The 19,228-nt window shown below is 39.7% G+C and overlaps 1 protein-coding gene across 1 annotated transcript in view; it reads left to right on the plus strand.

The window, feature by feature from the left end:
- Positions 1-5,021: 5,021 nt before the first annotated feature.
- Positions 5,022-19,228, plus strand: part of LOC139761492 (uncharacterized) — a 71,256-nt gene continuing 57,049 nt past the window's right edge. Inside the window, exon 1 of the mRNA XM_071685753.1 lies at positions 5,022-5,151. The gene's annotated coding sequence lies outside the window, so the exon portion shown is untranslated. The remainder of the gene's footprint in view (positions 5,152-19,228) is intronic.

The raw sequence follows: 19,228 nt of genomic DNA on the forward strand, positions 1-19,228 counted from the left end.
AAATATAACAGTATTTGACCCTTATGAAATAGATTAATTTTAATATTAAGACTCATATACAGCTTCATTGTACACAGTATTGCTTGTAGGTCAGTGAAAGTGTTAAATTTCGATCTGACTGTCCAGTTTTTCTGAATGATGAATACAGCATTAGAATCGACATTCTTCTGGTATCACAGAAATGAAAACAACACCATACTGAATAGAATTTAGATTAGTGCACATACTAATGCTGTCGATGATAAATGTTTAAACTTATAGCTAGCTTTGAAGAGCAGGATATTCTTAATTCTGTTAACATTTACAAGGCCTGGCTGATATGCATAAATATCTGTTTTCTGAGTCATTAAGATAGTAAGTGGCCAGATCATTGAAACAGAAAGGGGAGAAGTAAGTGGTCAGATCATTGAAACAGAAAGGGGAGAAGTTCAAATTTAGAATGATGATAACAATAGTCATACAAGTAGTGATGATAGTAATGATGATGGTTATGATATTACTTTCATGATAATGATACTGGCAATAATCATAATGTTCATGATTGATACTTTGCAACAACAAGAGTCCTGTAACTTCATCTTGCTGCAATAGATAAGTCTTTGGAGCCTGGTTTAGCAGAGGATGACTTTGTTTATCAAATGAAAAAGTTCTTGAAGCTTATTTCAGTAATACTTATGATCATGTGATAGGTTTTGTTCACTCTTCGTAGTTGAAGTATTACTAGGTATGATGTCAGAGATTTGCTCACATCTGGACAGTCCCTATGAACATTAGAGAGAGTCTCTTGCTAGTGGGGGAATTGGAACACCATTTTAGCTCTCAAATAAGGTGTATCTGCCTGAATTTCACTCTCTTTGACCACAGTGATATCTGAGAGACTGCCTAGTAGTCATTATTAGAGATATGACAGTCATATACTAACTTGCTAGATCTGTGATGTCATTGGTTATTCCCTAACCCCCCTTTTTTCCCTAAAACTCATCACTAACTTAATCACATGTCTGCAGTGTGAACCCATTAACTGTTGCTTTTGTATGCTAGCAATAGTTTCACCCCATGACCTTCACCTCTTATGTTTAGAGAAGTTTCATCCATATCCATTTCTTTAATCTGTATATGGTGAAATGAATTTTATATACTTTTTTATAGTTCTTTGGCACGTGATAGTGCATTTGGTAGGTTTAATCAGATAATTGTTAGTTTATGGTACTAGGGTAGTGATCAGTTCAACTTTACATTAGTTGTAATCGTACATTTTTTATTTTTCTATATTTTGATATCAGTTTCTGCATTGAGTTACTTTTCTTGTTGGGTGTTTAAATTTTAGAAATTGTGGTTGGCTCTTTTTTTTTTCTTATGTGATAGGAAACAGATTTTTATTGTGGTTGACAGGTCAACCTGCCTAGTGATTTATCATGTGCTTTCCTTTTATTTTTATGTATTTTCTTTTATTGGAAAATAGATAGAATAGTACATGGTGTATTGGTATATTGTATTTTTTTTTTTTTTTTTTTTTTTTTTTTATACTTTGTCGCTGTCTCCCGCGTTTGCGAGGTAGCGCGAGGAAACAGACGAAAGAAATGGCCCAACCCCCATACACACGTACATACACACGTCCACACACGCAAATATACATACCTACACAGCTTTCCATGGTTTACCCCAGACGCTTCACATGCCTTGATTCAATCCACTGACAGCACGTCAACCCCTGTATACCACATCGCTCCAATTCACTCTATTCCTTGCCCTCCTTTCACCCTCCTGCATGTTCAGGCCCCGATCACACAAAATCTTTTTTACACCATCTTTCCACCTCCAATTTGGTCTCCCTCTTCTCCTCGTTCCCTCCACCTCCGACACATATATCCTCTTGGTCAATCTTTCCTCACTCATTCTCTCCATGTGCCCAAACCATTTCAAAACACCCTCTTCTGCTCTCTCAACCACGCTCTTTTTATTTCCACACATCTCTCTTACCCTTACGTTACTTACTCGATCAAACCACCTCACACCACACATTGTCCTCAAACATCTCATTTCCAGCACATCCATCCTCCTGCGCACAACTCTATCCATAGCCCACGCCTCGCAACCATACAACATTGTTGGAACCACTATTCCTTCAAACATACCCATTTTTGCTTTCCGAGATAATGTTCTCGACTTCCACACATTTTTCAAGGCTCCCAAAATTTTCGCCCCCTCCCCCACCCTATGATCCACTTCCGCTTCCATGGTTCCATCCGCTGACAGATCCACTCCCAGATATCTAAAACACTTCACTTCCTCCAGTTTTTCTCCATTCAAACTCACCTCCCAATTGACTTGACCCTCAACCCTACTGTACCTAATAACCTTACTCTTATTCACATTTACTCTTAACTTTCTTCTTTCACACACTTTACCAAACTCAGTCACTGGCTTCTGCAGTTTTTCACATGAATCAGCCACCTTAGATTGATATGGATTTTAATAATGTGATTATGTCATTTTTATGAATTATCGTATATTCCAAGACTTCATCCTCCTCTCAACTAGATGATGATGATGCATTATTTTCCTCTGCAGTGGAAACTCTTTTGAATATATCATTCAACCCCTCATGTATTTCCTTGCCACCTTCAAGAATTCATCCTCTAAGTTCTATGGACTAATTAAGTGGTCTTTTTTTGTTGCTGCTTTTTTGAAAATCTCTCTACTCCTGCTTCTTTTTTTGAAAATCTTTCTGCTCCCTCCTCCTTACTTCACAGTACCCATTCTTTGTTTTACTGTACCTTTCTTTTGATGGCTGGCTGCATTGTCTTGTATCTCTTTCATAGTATGTTCCAGAACTCACTTGCTTTATGACATCTCTTGTTGAACCATTTTTCTTTCCATACATTTTGATCCTCCTCCTCAAATGTCTATCAGAAGTACCTATTTTCTGACCCCTTCATGGTAGATTTAATTTTTTCCATACATATTCTCCATTTCCCACGTTAGCGAGGTAGCGTTAAGAACAGAGGACTGAGCCTAAGAAGGAATCCTCACTTGGCCTCCTCTGTTCCTTCTTTTGGAAAAGTAAAAACTGGAGGGGAGGATTTCCAGCCGCCACTCCCTCTCTTTTTAGTCACCTTTTATGACATGTATGGAATACATGGGAATGTTCATTCTCACCCATCCCCAGGGATAAGTTGATTTAATAAAACCTTCAGTAGAAGTGGTCCATTTTCTTATTATAGAGCTCCCCTACCCTGTCATTACTCACAGAGAACTTGATCAGTTCCACATCGTTGCCTCGACTGTACTTCTTTGCTTCCTGTGCCTCCTCTCTTTCCCCCTTTACATCTTTCACTACCACATATTCAAAAACATTCTCTTCAAGACTACTCTTTCCAATAGGAGTGTCAAACTTCATATGTTTTGTTTCCATACTAAAATGTTTAATGATGAGGTCAAGAAGAAATGATATATCATCCCTCCGAGTTCTCGTAGGTTCTCTGACAAGTTGATGCAGGAAGTTCTCCAGTGTACTTTCAAGGAATTTGTTTTTCCATGACTCAGCATATCCATGGGGATCTGAATTCTTATCTCTTTCCTAGTAACTGACATCCCCCATTATCTGTACTTTACCAGCCAACCTCTGCATAGTGGCAGCACCATAGGGCCCTGCTGTCACTTTTTGGCTTCGGAAGGGCTGGCAAATTGTGAGGGATTTGCAGACTGTTTTTTGATTGCTGTGGACCATAGTTATATTTCATGGTGAGAAAGAATATTTTGTCTTACGGCCTTTGTAATCATAATTTGTGACCCAAATGTTGATTTTGATAACCTGAACATGAAGTTTTGCTACTTTATTTTTGCCATGGTTTGGTATATTGAAAGAAATGTTTTGTTTTATGAAAAAAGAAAATGCACTGAATTTTTTTTTTTTTTTTTTTTTTTTTTTATACTTTGTCGCTGTCTCCCGCGTTTGCGAGGTAGCGCAAGGAAACAGACGAAAGAAATGGCCCAACCCCCCCCCCCCCCCATACACATGTACATACACACGTCCACACACGCAAATATACATACCTACACAGCTTTCCATGGTTTACCCCAGACGCTTCACATGCCTTGAATCAATCCACTGACAGCACGTCAACCCCTGTATACCACATGGCTCCAATTCACTCTATTCCTTGCCCTCCTTTCACCCTCCTGCATGTTCAGGCCCCGATCACACAAAATCTTTTTCACTCCATCTTTCCACCTCCAATTTGGTCTCCCTCTTCTCCTCGTTCCCTCCACCTCCGACACATATATCCTCTTGGTCAATCTTTCCTCACTCATTCTCTCCATGTGCCCAAACCATTTCAAAACACCCTCTTCTGCTCTCTCAACCACGCTCTTTTTATTTCCACACATCTCTCTTACCCTTACGTTACTTACTCGATCAAACCACCTCACACCACACATTGTCCTCAAACATCTCATTTCCAGCACATCCATCCTCCTGCGCACATCTCTATCCATAGCCCACGCCTCGCAACCATACAACATTGTTGGAACCACTATTCCTTCAAACATACCCATTTTTGCTTTCCGAGATAATGTTCTCGACTTCCACACATTTTTCAAGGCTCCCAAAATTTTCGCCCCCTCCCCCACCCTATGATCCACTTCCGCTTCCATGGTTCCATCCGCTGCCAGATCCACTCCCAGATATCTAAAACACTGAATACCTTAAGATATTTATAGCCTAACTGGTTATTCATGTTCCTCATGGATGAATTAAATAAATTTTTTTACAATCTCATTAAGCTGTTCCTCAAACTTTGTAGTGATGCTGGATCAGTGCTATAGAAATGGCAGAGTGGCTCCCGGTCGAACATCAGGTGTGTCTAGCAGTGGTTTAGCATCTTCCTTAGAACGTCTCACCTGTTATGAGCGTGCTTTGTTATTCATGTTCCTCATGGATGAATTAAATAGATTTTTTTACAGTCTCATTGAGCTGTTCCTCAAACTTTGTAGTGATGCTGGATCAATGTTACAGATATGGCAGAGTGGCTCCTGGTCGAACATCAGGTGTGTCTAGCAGTGGTTTAGCATCATCCTTAGAACGTCTCACCTGTTATGAGCGTGCTTTGCCTAAAGGTCTTGCTTTCTTCAAGAACAAGAAAAACTTGGGTAGGTTACAACACCTTTCTATGAGTACAGCTGTATTTCATTCAAAGTATGTTCATTCACGATAAAGCTCATGTTTGGCATTAGTTTGCACTTTTTCAGCTTACAGCTTGTAGTTTATTTCAAGGCTGATATATATATATATATATATATATATATATATATATATATATATATATATATATATATATATTATATTATATAAATAGATATATAAATAATATATAAATAAACTGAAAGTTGATGGAGAGAGATGGGTGATTATTGGTGCATATGCACTTGGGCATGACAAGAAAAATCATGAGAGGCAAGTGTTTTGGGAGCAGCTGAATGAGTGTGTTAGTGGTTTTGATGCACAAGACCGGGTTATAGTGATGGATGATTTGAATGCAAAGGTGAGTAATGTGGCAGTTGAGGGAATAATTGGTATACATGGGATGTTCAGTGTTGTAAATGGAAATGGTGAAGAGCTTGTAGATTTATGTGCTGAAAAAGGACTGGTGATTGGGAATACCTGGTTTAAAAAGCGAGATATACATAAGTATACGTATGTAAGTAGGAGAGATGGCCAGAGAGCGTTATTGGATTACGTATTAATTGACAGGCGCACGAAAGAGAGACTTTTGGATGTTAATGTGCTGAGAGGTGCAACTGGAGGGATGTCTGATCATTATCTTGTGGAGGCGGTGAAGATTTGTGGGGGTTTTCAGAAAAGAAGAGAGAATGTTGGGGTGAAGAGGGTGGAGAGAGTAAGTGAGCTTGGGAAGGAGACTTGTGTGAGGAAGTACCAGGAGAGACTGAGTACAGAATGGAAAAAGGTGAGAACAAAGGAGGTAAGGGGAGTGGGGGAGGAATGGGATGTATTTAGGGAAGCAGTGATGGCTTGCGCAAAAGATACTTGTGGCATGAGAAGCGTGGGAGGTGGGTTGATTAGAAAGGGTAGTGAGTGGTGGGATGAAGAAGTAAGATTATGTGTGAAAGAGAAGAGAGAGGCATTTGGATGATTTTTGCGGGGAAAAAATGCAAATGAGTGGGAGATGTATAAAAGAAAGAGACAGGAGGTCAAGAGAAAGGTGCAAGAGGTGAAAAAGAAGGCAAATGAGAGTTGGGGTGAGAGAGTATCATTAAATTTTAGAGAGAATAAAAAGATAGAGATGCTCTGTGGAAGGTATTAAGAATATATGGTGTGGGAGGCAAGTTGTTGGAAGCAGTGAAAAGTTTTTATCGAGGATGTAAGGCATGTGTACGTGTAGGAAGAGAGGAAAGTGATTGGTTCTCAGTGAATGTAGGTTTGCGGCAGGGGTGTGTGATGTCTCCATGGTTGTTTAATTTGTTTATGGATGGGGTTGTTAGGGAGGTGAATGCAAGAGTTTTGGAAAGAGGGGCAAGTATGAAGTCTGTTGGGGATGAGAGAGCTTGGGAAGTGAGTCAGTTGTTGCTCGCTGATGATACAGCGCTGGTGGCTGATTCATGTGAGAAACTGCAAAAGCTGGTGACTGAGTTTGGTAAAGTGTGTGAAAGAAGAAAGTTAAGAGTAAATGTGAATAAGAGCAAGGTTATTAGGTACAGTAGGGTTGAGGGTCAAGTGAATTGGGAGGTAAGTTTGAATGGAGAAAAACTGGAGGAAGTAAAGTGTTTTAGATATCTGGGAGTGGATCTGGCAGCGGATGGAACCATGGAAGCGGAAGTGGATCATAGGGTTGGGGAGGGGGCGAAAATCCTGGGAGCCTTGAAGAATGTGTGGAAGTCGAGAACATTATCTCGGAAAGCAAAAATGGGTATGTTTGAAGGAATAGTGGTTCCAACAATGTTGTATGGTTGCGAGTCGTGGGCTATGGATAGAGTTGTGCGCAGGAGGATGGATGTGCTGGAAATGAGATGTTTGAGGACAATGTGTGGTGTGAGGTGGTTTGATCGAGTAAGTAACGTAAGGGTAAGAGAGATGTGTGGAAATAAAAAGAGCGTGGTTGAGAGAGCAGAAGAGGGTGTTTTGAAATGGTTTGGGCACATGGAGAGAATGAGTGAGGAAAGATTGACAAAGAGGATATATGTGTCGGAGGTGGAGGGAACGAGGAGAAGTGTGAGACCAAATTAGAGGTGGAAAGATGGAGTGAAAAAGATTTTGTGTGATCGGGGCCTGAGCATGTGGTATACCGGGGGTTAACGTGCTGTCAGTGGGTTGAATCAGGGCATGTGAAGCGTCTGGGGTAAACCATGGAAAGCTGTGTAGGTATGTATATTTGTGTGTGTGGACGTATGTATATACATGTGTATGGGGGTGGGTTGGGCCATTTCTTTCGTCTGTTTCCTTGCGCTACCTCGCAAACGCGGGAGACCGGAAAAAAAAAAAAAATGTTCTGGAAGGAGGTAAATAAAGTGCGTAAGACAAGGGAGCAAATGGGAACTTCAGTGAAGGGGGCTAATGGGGAGGTGATAACAAGTAGTGGTGATGTGAGAAAGAGATGGAGTGAGTATTTTGAAGGTTTGTTGAATGTGTTTGATGATAGAGTCGCAGATATAGGGTGTTTTGGTCAAGGTGATGTGCAAAGTTAGAGGGTTAGGGAAAATGATTTGGTAAACAGAGAAGAGGTAGTAAAAGCTTTGCAGAAGATGAAAGCCGGCAAGGCAGCAGGTTTGGATGGTATTGCAGTGGAATTTATTAAAAAAGGGGGTGACTGTATTGTTGACTGGTTGGTAAGGTTATTTAATGTATGTATGATTCATGGTGAGGTGCCTGAGGATTGGCGGAATGCATGCATAGTGCCATTGCACAAAGGCAAAGGGGATAAGAGTGAGTGCTCAAATTACAGAGGTATAAGTTTGTTGAGTATTCCTGGTAAATTTTATGGGAGGGTATTGATTGAGAGGGTGAAGGCATGTACAGAGCATCAGATTGGGGAAGAGCAGTGTGGTTTCAGAAGTGGTAGAGGATGTGTGGATCAGGTGTTTGCTTTGAGGAATGTATGTGAGAAATACTTAGAAAAGCAAATGGATTTGTATGTAGCATTTATGGATCTGGAGAAGGCATATGATAGAGTTGATAGAGATGCTCTGTGTAAGGTACTAAGAATATATGGTGTGGGTGGCAAGTTGTTAGAAGCAGTGAAAAGTTTTTATCGAGGATGTAAGGCATGTGTATGTGTAGGAAGAGAGGAAAGTGATTGGTTCTCAGTGAATGTAGGTTTATGGCAGGGGTGTGTGATGTCTCCATGGTTGTTTAATTTGTTTATAGATGGGGTTGTTAGGGAGGTGAGTGCAAGAGTTTTGGAAAGAGGGGCAAGAATGAAGTCTGTTGTGGATGAGAGAGCTTTGGAAGTGAGTCAGTTGTTGTTCGCTGATGATACAGAGCTGGTGGCTGATTCGGGTGAGAAACTGAGAAAAGAAGAAAAGAAGAAAGCTGAGAGTAAATGTGAATAAGAGCAAGGTTATTAGGTACAGTAGGGTTGAGGGACAAATCAATTGGGAGGTAAGTTTGAATGGAGAAAAACTGGAGGAAGTGAAGTGTTTTAGATATCTGGGAGTGGATTTGGCAGTGGATGGAACCATGGAAGCGGAAATGAATCATAGGGTGGGGGAGGGGGTGAAAGTTCTGGGAGCGTTGAAGAATGTGTGGAAGTCGAGAACATTATTTCGGAAAGCAAAAATGGGTATGTTTGAAGGAATAGTGGTTCCAACAATGTTATAGGGTTGCGAGGCATGGGCTATGGATAGAGTTGTGTGCAGGAGGGTGGATGTGCTGGAAATGAGATGTTTGAGGACAATATGTGGTGTGAGGTGGTTTGATTAAGTAATGATATGGTAAGAGAGATGTGTGGTAGTTAAAAGAGTGTGGTTGAGAGAGCAGAAGAGGGTGTTTTGAAATGGTTTGGTCACATGGAGAGAATGAGTGAGGAAAGATTGACTAAGAGGATATATGTTTCAGAGGTGGAGGAAACGAGGAGAAGTGGGGGACCAAATTGGAGGAGGAAAGATGGAGTGAAAAAGATTTTGAGTGATCGGGGCCTGAACATGCAGGAGGGTGAAATGCATGCAAGGAATAGATTTGGTATACTGGGGTCGATGTGCTGCCAATGGATTGAACCAGGGCATGTGAAGTGTCTGGGGTAAACCATGGAAAGTTGTGTGGGGCCTGGATGTGGAAAGAGAGTTGTGGTTTTGGTGCATTATTACATGACAGCTAGAGACTGAGTGTGAATGAATGTGGCCTTTGTTGTCTTTTCCTAGCGCTACCTCGCACACATGAGGGGGGAGGGGGTTGTTATTTCATGTGTGGCGGGGTGGCGATAGGAATGAATAAAGGCAGACAGTATGAATTATGTACGTGTATATATGTATATGTCTGTGTGTGTATATATATGTATACGTTGAGATGTATAGGTATGTATATTTGCATGTGTGGACGTGTATGTATATACATGTGTATGTGGGTGGGTTGGGCCATTCTTTCGTTTATTTCCTCTCGCTACCTCGCTAACGCGGGAGACAGCGACAAAGCAAAATAGATGAATATAAATAATAAATATATAAATGCAGATAATGTATGTGAAGCATAATTATATTAAGTATATTAAGGAAAATTTGATGATGAATAGGTTATTAGTGTACATGTAATTTGTGTAAAGAACAGAGTTTTAGAGTTTTTATTACATGTAAGAAGTAATTGATACAGTATAATGAGACATACTAGTTTTTACTGTATGAAAAGAGATGAAGGGTAAAATAGATCCCTGAATTACAGAAAGTTGGAAAATAGGTGGACAGATTAGAAAGGGTAGCAAGTGGTGGGATGAAGAAGTAAAGTTGATTGTGAAAGAGAAAAGAGGTGTTTGGATGTTACTTGCAAGGCAGGAGTGCAAGTGACTGGGAGATGTATAAAAGAATGCAGCAGTAGGTCAAGAGAAAGGTAAAAGGGATGAAAAAGAGTGTAGATAAGAGTTGTGATGAGGAAGTATCAGTAAATTTTAGGGAAAATAAAAAGATGTTTTGGAAGGAGATAAGTAATGTGCATAAGACAAGAGAACAAATGAAAACATTGGTGTAGAGGGAAAATGGGGAAGTAATAACAGGTAGTGATGAAGTAAGAAGGAGATGGAGCGAGTATTTTGAAGGTTTGTTGAATGTGTTTGATGATAGAGTGGCTGATATAGGATGTTTTGGTTGGGGTGGTGTGCGAAGTGAGAGGGTTAGGGGGAATGGTTTAGTTAAGAGAGAAGAGGTAGTGACAGCTTTGCAGAAGATGAAATCTGGCAAGGCGGTGGGTTTGGATGGTATTACAGTGAAATTTATTAAGAAAGGTGGTGACTTTCTTGTTGATTGGTTGGTAAGGTTTTTCAGTGTATGTATGGATTATGGTGAAGTGCCTGAGGATTGGCAGAATGCATGCATAGTGCCATTGTACAAAGGGAAAGGGGATAAAGGTGAGTGTTCGAACTACAGAGGCATAAGTTTGTTGAGTATTCCTGGGAAATTATATGGGAGGGTAATGATTGAGATGTGAAGGCATGTACAGAGCATCAGAGTGGGGAAGAGCAGTGTGATTTCAGAAGTGGTAGAGGATGTGTGGATCAGGTGTTTGCTTTGAAGAATGTGTACGAGAAATACTTAGAAAATCAGATGGATTTGTATGTAGCATTTATGGATCTGGAGCAGGCATATGATAGGGTTGACAGAGATGCTTTGTGGAAGGTCTTAAGAGTATATGGTGTAGGAGGTAAGTTGCTAGAGGCAGTGAAATGTTTTTACCAAGGATGTAAGGCAAATGTACGAGTAGTAAGACAAGAGAGTGATTGGTTCCCAGTGAATGTCTGTCTGCAGCAGGGGTGTGTGATGTCCCCATGGTTGTTTTATTTGTTTATGGATGGGGTTGTTAGGGAGGTAAATGCAAGAGTTTTGGAGAGATGGACGAGTATGGAGTCTGTTAGGCATGAGAGGGCCTGGGAAGTGAGTCAGTTGTTTGCTGATGATACAGCTTTAGTGGTTGATTTGAGTGAGAAACTATAGAGGTTGGTGACTGAGTTTGGTAAATTGTGTGAAAGAAGAAAGTTGAGATTAAATGTTTATAAGAGCATGGGTACTAGGTTCAGCAGGGTTGAGGGACAAGTAAATTGGGAAGTAAGTTTGAATGGACAAAAACTGGAGGAAGTGAAGTGTTTTAGATATCTGGAAGTGGACTTAGCAGCAGATGGAACCATGGAAGTGGAAGTGAATCACAGGGTGGGGGAGGGAGTGAAGGTTCTGGGAGCATTAAAGAATGTGTGAAAGGTGAGAACGTTATCTCAGAGAGCAAAAAATGGGTATACTTGAAGGAATAGTGGTTTCAACAATCTAATATGGTTGCAACCGCTATTGTATGGTTGGAACCACTATTCCTTCTAACATATCCATTTTTGCTCTCCAAGGTAATGTTCTCACCGTTCACACATTCTTCAACGCTCCCAGAGCCTTCACTCCCCCCAAACCTGTGACTCACTTCCACTTCTATGGTTCCATCTGCTAGTAAATCCACTCCCAGATATCTAAAACACTTCACTTCCTCCAGTTTTTCTCCATTCAAACTTACCTCCCTGTTAACTTGTCCCTCAACTCTGCTGAACCTAATAACCTTGCTACCTTGCTCTTATTCACATTTACTCTCAGCTTTCTTCTTTCACACACTTTACAAAACTCAGTCACCAACTTATGCAGCTTCTCACCTGAATCAGCCACCAGTGCTGTATCATCAGCGAACAACACCTGACTCACTTCCCAAGTCCTCTCATCCATAACAGACTGCATACTTGCCCTCTCTCTCTAAAACTCTTGCATTCACCTCCCTAACAACCCCATCCATAAACAAATTAAGCAACCATGGAGACTATGCACCCCTGCTGCAAACCGACATTCACTGGGAACTAATCACTTTCCTCTCTTCCCACTCATGCACATGCTTTACATTCTCGATATATGTGTGTGTGTGCATGTGTATATGAGTGGATGGGCCATTCTTTGTCTGTTTCCTGGTGCTACCTCGTTGATGAAGGAAACTGCAATCAAGTATAATTGTATAATGATGGTAATGGGTGTATGCTATGTAAAAATAAGAATCCTTCATCATACAGTATAATACAGTAATTTGATGTCTTGATCAAGATATAACTTTACATATGTTATCAATGACTGAAGAGTGCTTTAATTTTCTGTATCCTGCTTACTGTTAAAGCATTGCTATGTACATTTAAGTTTTCTTTAAGTTTAAAGTTCAGTATTTAACAGATCTGATAGGAATGTCTCACCTGCTACAAGCTGCTTTACCCAAAGGTCTTGCTTTCTTCAGGAACAAGAAAAACTTGGGTAGGCTACAACACCTTACCATAAATATAACAGTATTTGACCCTTATGAGATAGATTAATTTTAATATTAAGACTCATATACAGCTTCATTGTACACAGTATTGCTTGTAGGTCAGTGAAAGTGTTAAATTTCGATCTGACTGTCCAGTTTTTCTGAATGATGAATACAGCATTAGAATCGACATTCTTCTGGTATCACAGAAATGAAAACAACACCATACTGAATAGAATTTAGATTAGTGCACATACTAATGCTGTCGATGATAAATGTTTAAACTTATAGCTAGCTTTGAAGAGCAGGATATTCTTAATTCTGTTAACATTTACAAGGCCTGACTGATATGCATAAATATCTGTTTTCTGAGTCATTAAGATAGTAAGTGGCCAGATCATTGAAACAGAAAGGGGAGAAGTAAGTGGTCAGATCATTGAAACAGAAAGGGGAGAAGTTCAAATTTAGAATGATGATAACAATAGTCATACAAGTAGTGATGATAGTAATGATGATGGTTATGATATTACTTTCATGATAATGATACTGGCAATAATCATAATGTTCATGATTGATACTTTGCAACAACAAGAGTCCTGTAACTTCATCTTGCTGCAATAGATAAGTCTTTGGAGCCTGGTTTAGCAGAGGATGACTTTGTTTATCAAATGAAAAAGTTCTTGAAGCTTATTTCAGTAATACTTATGATCATGCGATAGGTTTTGTTCACTCTTCATAGTTGAAGTATTACTAGGTATGATGTCAGAGATTTGCTCACATCTGGACAGTCCCTATGAACATTAGAGAGAGTCTCTTGCTAGTGGGGGAATTGGAACACCATTTTAGCTCTCAAATAAGGTGTATCTGCCTGAATTTCACTCTCTTTGACCACAGTGATATCTGAGAGACTGCCTAGTAGTCATTATTAGAGATATGACAGTCATATACTAACTTGCTAGATCTGTGATGTCATTGGTTATTCCCTAACCCCCCTTTTTTCCCTAAAACTCATCACTAACTTAATCACATGTCTGCAGTGTGAACCCATTAACTGTTGCTTTTGTATGCTAGCAATAGTTTCACCCCATGACCTTCACCTCTTATGTTTAGAGAAGTTTCATCCATATCCATTTCTTTAATCTGTATATGGTGAAATGAATTTTATATACTTTTTTATAGTTCTTTGGCACGTGATAGTGCATTTGGTAGGTTTAATCAGATAATTGTTAGTTTATGGTACTAGGGTAGTGATCAGTACAACTTTGCATTAGTTGTAATCGTACATTTTTTATTTTTCTATATTTTGATATCAGTTTCTGCATTGAGTTACTTTTCTTGTTGGGTGTTTAAATTTTAGAAATTGTGGTTGGCTCTTTTTTTTTTCTTATGTGATAGGAAACAGATTTTTATTGTGGTTGACAGGTCAACCTGCCTAGTGATTTATCATGTGCTTTCCTTTTATTTTTATGTATTTTCTTTTATTGGAAAATAGATAGAATAGTACATGGTGAGTGCTCAAATTACAGAGGTATAAGTTTGTTGAGTATTCCTGGTAAATTATATGGGAGGGTATTGATTGAGAGGGTGAAGGCATGTACAGAGCATCAGATTGGGGAAGAGCAGTGTGGTTTCAGAAGTGGTAGAGGATGTGTGGATCAGGTGTTTGCTTTGAAGAATGTATGTGAGAAATACTTAGAAAAGCAAATGGATTTGTATGTAGCATTTATGGATCTGGAGAAGGCATATGATAGAGTTGATAGAGATGCTCTGTGGAAGGTATTAAGAATATATGGTGTGGGAGGCAAGTTGTTAGAAGCAGTGAAAAGTTTTTATCGAGGATGTAAGGCATGTGTACGTGTAGGAAGAGAGGAAAGTGATTGGTTCTCAGTGAATGTAGGTTTGCGGCAGGGGTGTGTGATGTCTCCATGGTTGTTTAATTTGTTTATGGATGGGGTTGTTAGGGAGGTAAATGCAAGAGTTTTGGAAAGAGGGGCAAGTATGAAGTCTGTTGGGGATGAGAGAGCTTGGGAAGTGAGTCAGTTGTTGTTCGCTGATGATACAGCGCTGGTGGCTGATTCATGTGAGAAACTGCAGAAGCTGGTGACTGAGTTTGGTAAAGTGTGTGAAAGAAGAAAGTTAAGAGTAAATGTGAATAAGAGCAAGGTTATTAGGTACAGTAGGGTTGAGGGTCAAGTCAATTGGGAGGTGAGTTTGAATGGAGAAAAACTGGAGGAAGTGAAGTGTTTTAGATATCTGGGAGTGGATCTGGCAGCGGATGGAACCATGGAAGCGGAAGTTTTTGGGGGGGGTTTTTTTTTTTTGGGGGGTTTTTTAAAAAAATTTTTTGGGGTTTTTTTTTTTTGGAAAAAAAAAGGTTTTTTGTGGTTAAAAAAAAAGGGTTTTTTTTTGGGGGGGTTTTTTTTTTAAATTTTTTTTTTGGGGGGGGAAAAAAAGGGGGGGTTTTTTTCGGGGGAAAAGGGGGGGTTTTGGGAAAAAGGGGGGGGTTTTTTAAAAAGGGGGGGGGGCCGGATTGGGGGGGTTTTTTTTTGGGGGGGTTGGGGGAAAAAGGGGGGTTTTTTGGGAAAGGGGGAAAAAAATTTTTTTGGGGAAATTGGGGGGGGGTTTTAATTGGGGGGGGGGGGGTTTCGGGAAAAAAGGGGTTAGGGTTTGGGGGGGGGGAAAAAGGAAAAAATTTTTTGAAAAAATTTTATTTAAAGGGGGGGAAAAAAGGGAAAATTTTTGGGGGGGGGGGAAAAGGGGGGGGTTTTTTTTTTTTTTTGGGGGGGGGGGAAAAAAAAAATTTTAAAGGGGGGGGGGGGGGGGGGAAAGGGGGGTGGGGGTTTTTTAAAAAAAGGGGGGGGTTTTTGGGAAAAGGGGAAAACGGTTTTTTTTGGGGGGGGAAAGGAAAAATTTGGGGGGGGGGAAAGGCGGTTTAATTTTTAAAAAATTGGGGGGTTTTTTTAAAATTTTTTTTAAAAAAGGAGGGGGGAAAAAAAAGGGGGGGGTTTTAAAAGGGCAGGGGGGGAAAAATTTTTGGGAAAAAGGGGGGGGGGGGGGGTTTTTTAAAAAAAAATTTTAAAAGGGGGGCCCCGGGGGGGGGAAAAAAGGGGGGTTTAAATTTGGAAAAAAAAGGGGTTTTTAAAAAAGGGGGAAAAGGGGGGTTTAAAAAAAGGGAAAAGGGGGGGGGAAGGGGGAAAAGGGGGGGGGTTTGAAGGGAAAAAAAAAATTTTTTTTTTTAAAAAAAAGGTTTTGGTTTTTTTTTTTTTTTTAAATTTTTGGGGGGGGAATTTTTTTTTCCTTTCCGGGGAAATTTTTAAAAAAAAAAAAAAAAAAAAAACCCCAAAAAATTTTTAATTTAAATTTTTTTTAAATTTTTTTTTTTTTTTTTTAAAAAAAATTTTTTAAAACCCTTCCCCTTTTTTTTTTTTCCCCCAAAAAGGGCCCCCTTTTTTTTTTTCCCCCCTTTTTTTTTTTTTAAAAAAAAAATTTTTTTTTTTTTTTCCCTAAAAGGCCCCCTTTTTTTTGCCCCTTTTTCCCAAATTTTTTTAAAAAAAAAAAAAAATTTTTTTTAAATTTTTTTTTTTTTTTTTTCCCTTTTCCCTTTCCCTTTGGGGGGAAAAAAACCCCCCCAAAAACCCCCCCCTTTTTCCCCCCCAAAAAAAAAAAAAAAAAAAAGGAGAGGGGGGTTTCCAAGCCCCCCGTCCTCCCCTTTTTAGTCGCCTTCTACGGGCACGCGGGAATACGTGGGAAGTATTCTTTCTCCCCTATCCCCAGGGATATATATATATATATATATATATATATATATATATATATATATATGTATGTATGTATATATGTGTGTATATGATTGGATGGGTCTTCGTCTGTTTCCTGGCACTACCTTGTTAACATGGGAAACAGCACTCAAGTATAATAATAGTAATAGTATTTTATGTTGGAGGCTTCATTCACAAACAGGAGTCCAGATCAAGGCCAGGCCTTAATTGAAATACGACTTTCCTTGTTGGGCCCTTATTTGATACTACAAATGAATCCATCCTTGACTCGTAATGTATTTCCTAAATTTTTTTGTACTTAATTGCCGTTTCTCATTAGGGAGGTAGTGCCAAGAACAGATGAAGAAAGGTAATATCCACTCACATCTATTCTTTAGCTGTCATATGCAGTGCATCAAAAATACAGCTCCCTATCCTCAACCAAGCCCCACAGACCTTTGGTAGTTCACCCTAGATGCTTCACATGCCTTTGTTCAGTCCATTGACAGCACATTGACCTCTTTATACCACATTGTTCTAATTCACTCTATCTTGTGGATGTCTTTCATCCTCCTGCATGTTCAGGCCCTGGACACTCAAGATCTTTTTCACTCCATCCTTGCATCCAAAATATGGTCTCCCTGTTCTCCTTGTTCCTTCCATTTCTGACACATATATCCTCTTTGTCAACTTTTTCTCACTCATTCTGTCCATTTGTTCAAACCATTCAGCACTCCCGCTTCAGGTCTCTCAACAACTTTTTATTACCACACCTCTCTCTTACCAGTTGATTACTTAATCAAACCACCTCACACCATATATTGTCCTCAAATATTTCATTTCCAACACTTCCACCCTCCTCCATACAGCCTTATCTATAGCCCATGCCTTGAATCCATATGATATTGTTGACTACTATAAATTCAAACATACCCATGTTTGCTCTCCAAGATAATCTCTTTCCACACCTTCAATTCTCCCAGAACCTTCACTCCTCACCCACCACATGACTAACTTCCACCTAAATTTCTCTGTATTAGATTCCTTCAGGTTCTCTTCTAGCCATTTCTAAATTGTCAGCAAGTCTTTTTGTTTACCTCTCTGTTCAGTGTCTGATCCAATCATTTTGCTTACTCTGGTATCATTGGCATAGCTCTTTACTATGCTGTTCTTTACTCTGCTGCTGATATTTGTATTACAATTGCAAAGAGTATTGAGATGAATACTGTTCCCTGTGGTGCCCTAGAGAGGGCATCTTCCTCCTCAGACATGGTTTCGTGCTTCCTCTTTGAACTTTCTGTCAGTTAAAAGCTCTTAATCCATCTGATTATCATACCCATAATGGTTCTTTTTATCTGCCTTCTCTGGCAAAATCCTGTGGTTTATTTTTGAAGTACTTCTGCAAAGTCGAGAAAACAGCTTTCACTCATTTTCCATGGATTATGCTTTTATGTATGTCTTTAAGGGGCTAATATTTGGTTTCCATAGTTTTTCCTGGCACAGATCCCTGTTGGTCTTTTGTCTATTTTTGATTAGATGGGTTTGATATATATCCTTTTTTCACCCTTTCGAATCTTATATGTGAAGTCAGTCTAATAACTTTATTATTTAAGTAATGTCTTAGATCTTTCTTAGTGTATTGTGTTACATTTGCCAATTTGTGACTATCTACAATTTGCTTTCATCCAGACTTTGCCTTAATAATATCACTATCACTGTTTTTGTCTTTATAAGGAATATGGCTGGGATTCCAACTTTTCTTGAAGCTGAATTTCTCTGAGCTGAACAATTGCTTTGATATTATATTTTCCCATATTTCAGTATGTGTACTCATTTTCATTATATTGGTTAAACAGTTCGTTTTCCAAGGGAGAGAGAGAGAGAGAGAGAGAGAGAGAGAGAGAGAGAGAGAGAGAGAGAGAGAGAGAGAGAGAGAGAGAGAGAGTCAGGTCATGCTGCTATCATGCTGTTACTATCATAAATATACCACTATTCTTCTCAGCTAGAGTACATAGGTGTGCAAACAGACTAGAAGACATGTTTTTTATAAAAGACAGCAACAATTTGTATAAATCCAAGCAAAGAACATAAGGTATGATATCATTTTATCGTTATACTTAATTGCTGTTTCCTGCGTCTGCGAGGTAGTGCAAGGAAACGGACGAAGAATGGCCCACCCAGCCACAGACACATATATATCCATAAACGCCCATACACACATATACATGCGTATACATTTCAACATATACATACATAGAAATATACATGTCTACACATGTACATATTCATACTTGTTGCCTTCATCAAATCCCGTTGCCACCCCACCACGCATGAAATAGCATCCTCCCACCAGCGAGGTAGTGCCAGGAAAAGACAAAGGCCACATTTGTTTACACACTGTCTCTGGCTGTCATGTGTAATGCACCAAAACCACAGCTCCCTTTCCACATCCAGGCCCCACAGACCTTTCCATGGTTTACCCCAGACGCCTCACATCCTCTGGTTCAATTCATGGACAGCACATCGACCCCAGAATACCACATCGTTCCAATTCACTCTATTCCTTGCATGCCTTTCACCCTCCTGTATGTTCATGTCCCGATTGCTCAAAATCTTTTTCACTCCATCCTTCCACCTCCAATTTGGTCTCCTGCTTCTCCTTCCCTCCACCTTTGACACATATATACTCTTTGTCAATCTTTCATCCCTCATTTTCTCCATGTGTCCAAACCATTTCAACACACTCTCTTCTGCTCTTTCAACCACACTCTTTTTATTATCACACATCACTCTTACCCTTTCATTACTTACTCGATCAAACCACCTCACACCACATATTGTCCTCAAATATTTCATTTCCATCACATCCACCCTCCTCTGCACAACCCTGTCTATAGCCCATGCCTTGCATCTGTATCACATTGTTGGAACTGCTGTTCCTTCAAACATACCCATTTTTGCTCTCCAAGATAACGTTCTTGCCTTCCACACATTCTTCAAT

This window comes from Panulirus ornatus, chromosome 40 (genome assembly GCF_036320965.1).
Source record: "Panulirus ornatus isolate Po-2019 chromosome 40, ASM3632096v1, whole genome shotgun sequence".
NCBI classification, from domain to species: Eukaryota; Metazoa; Arthropoda; class Malacostraca; order Decapoda; family Palinuridae; genus Panulirus; species Panulirus ornatus.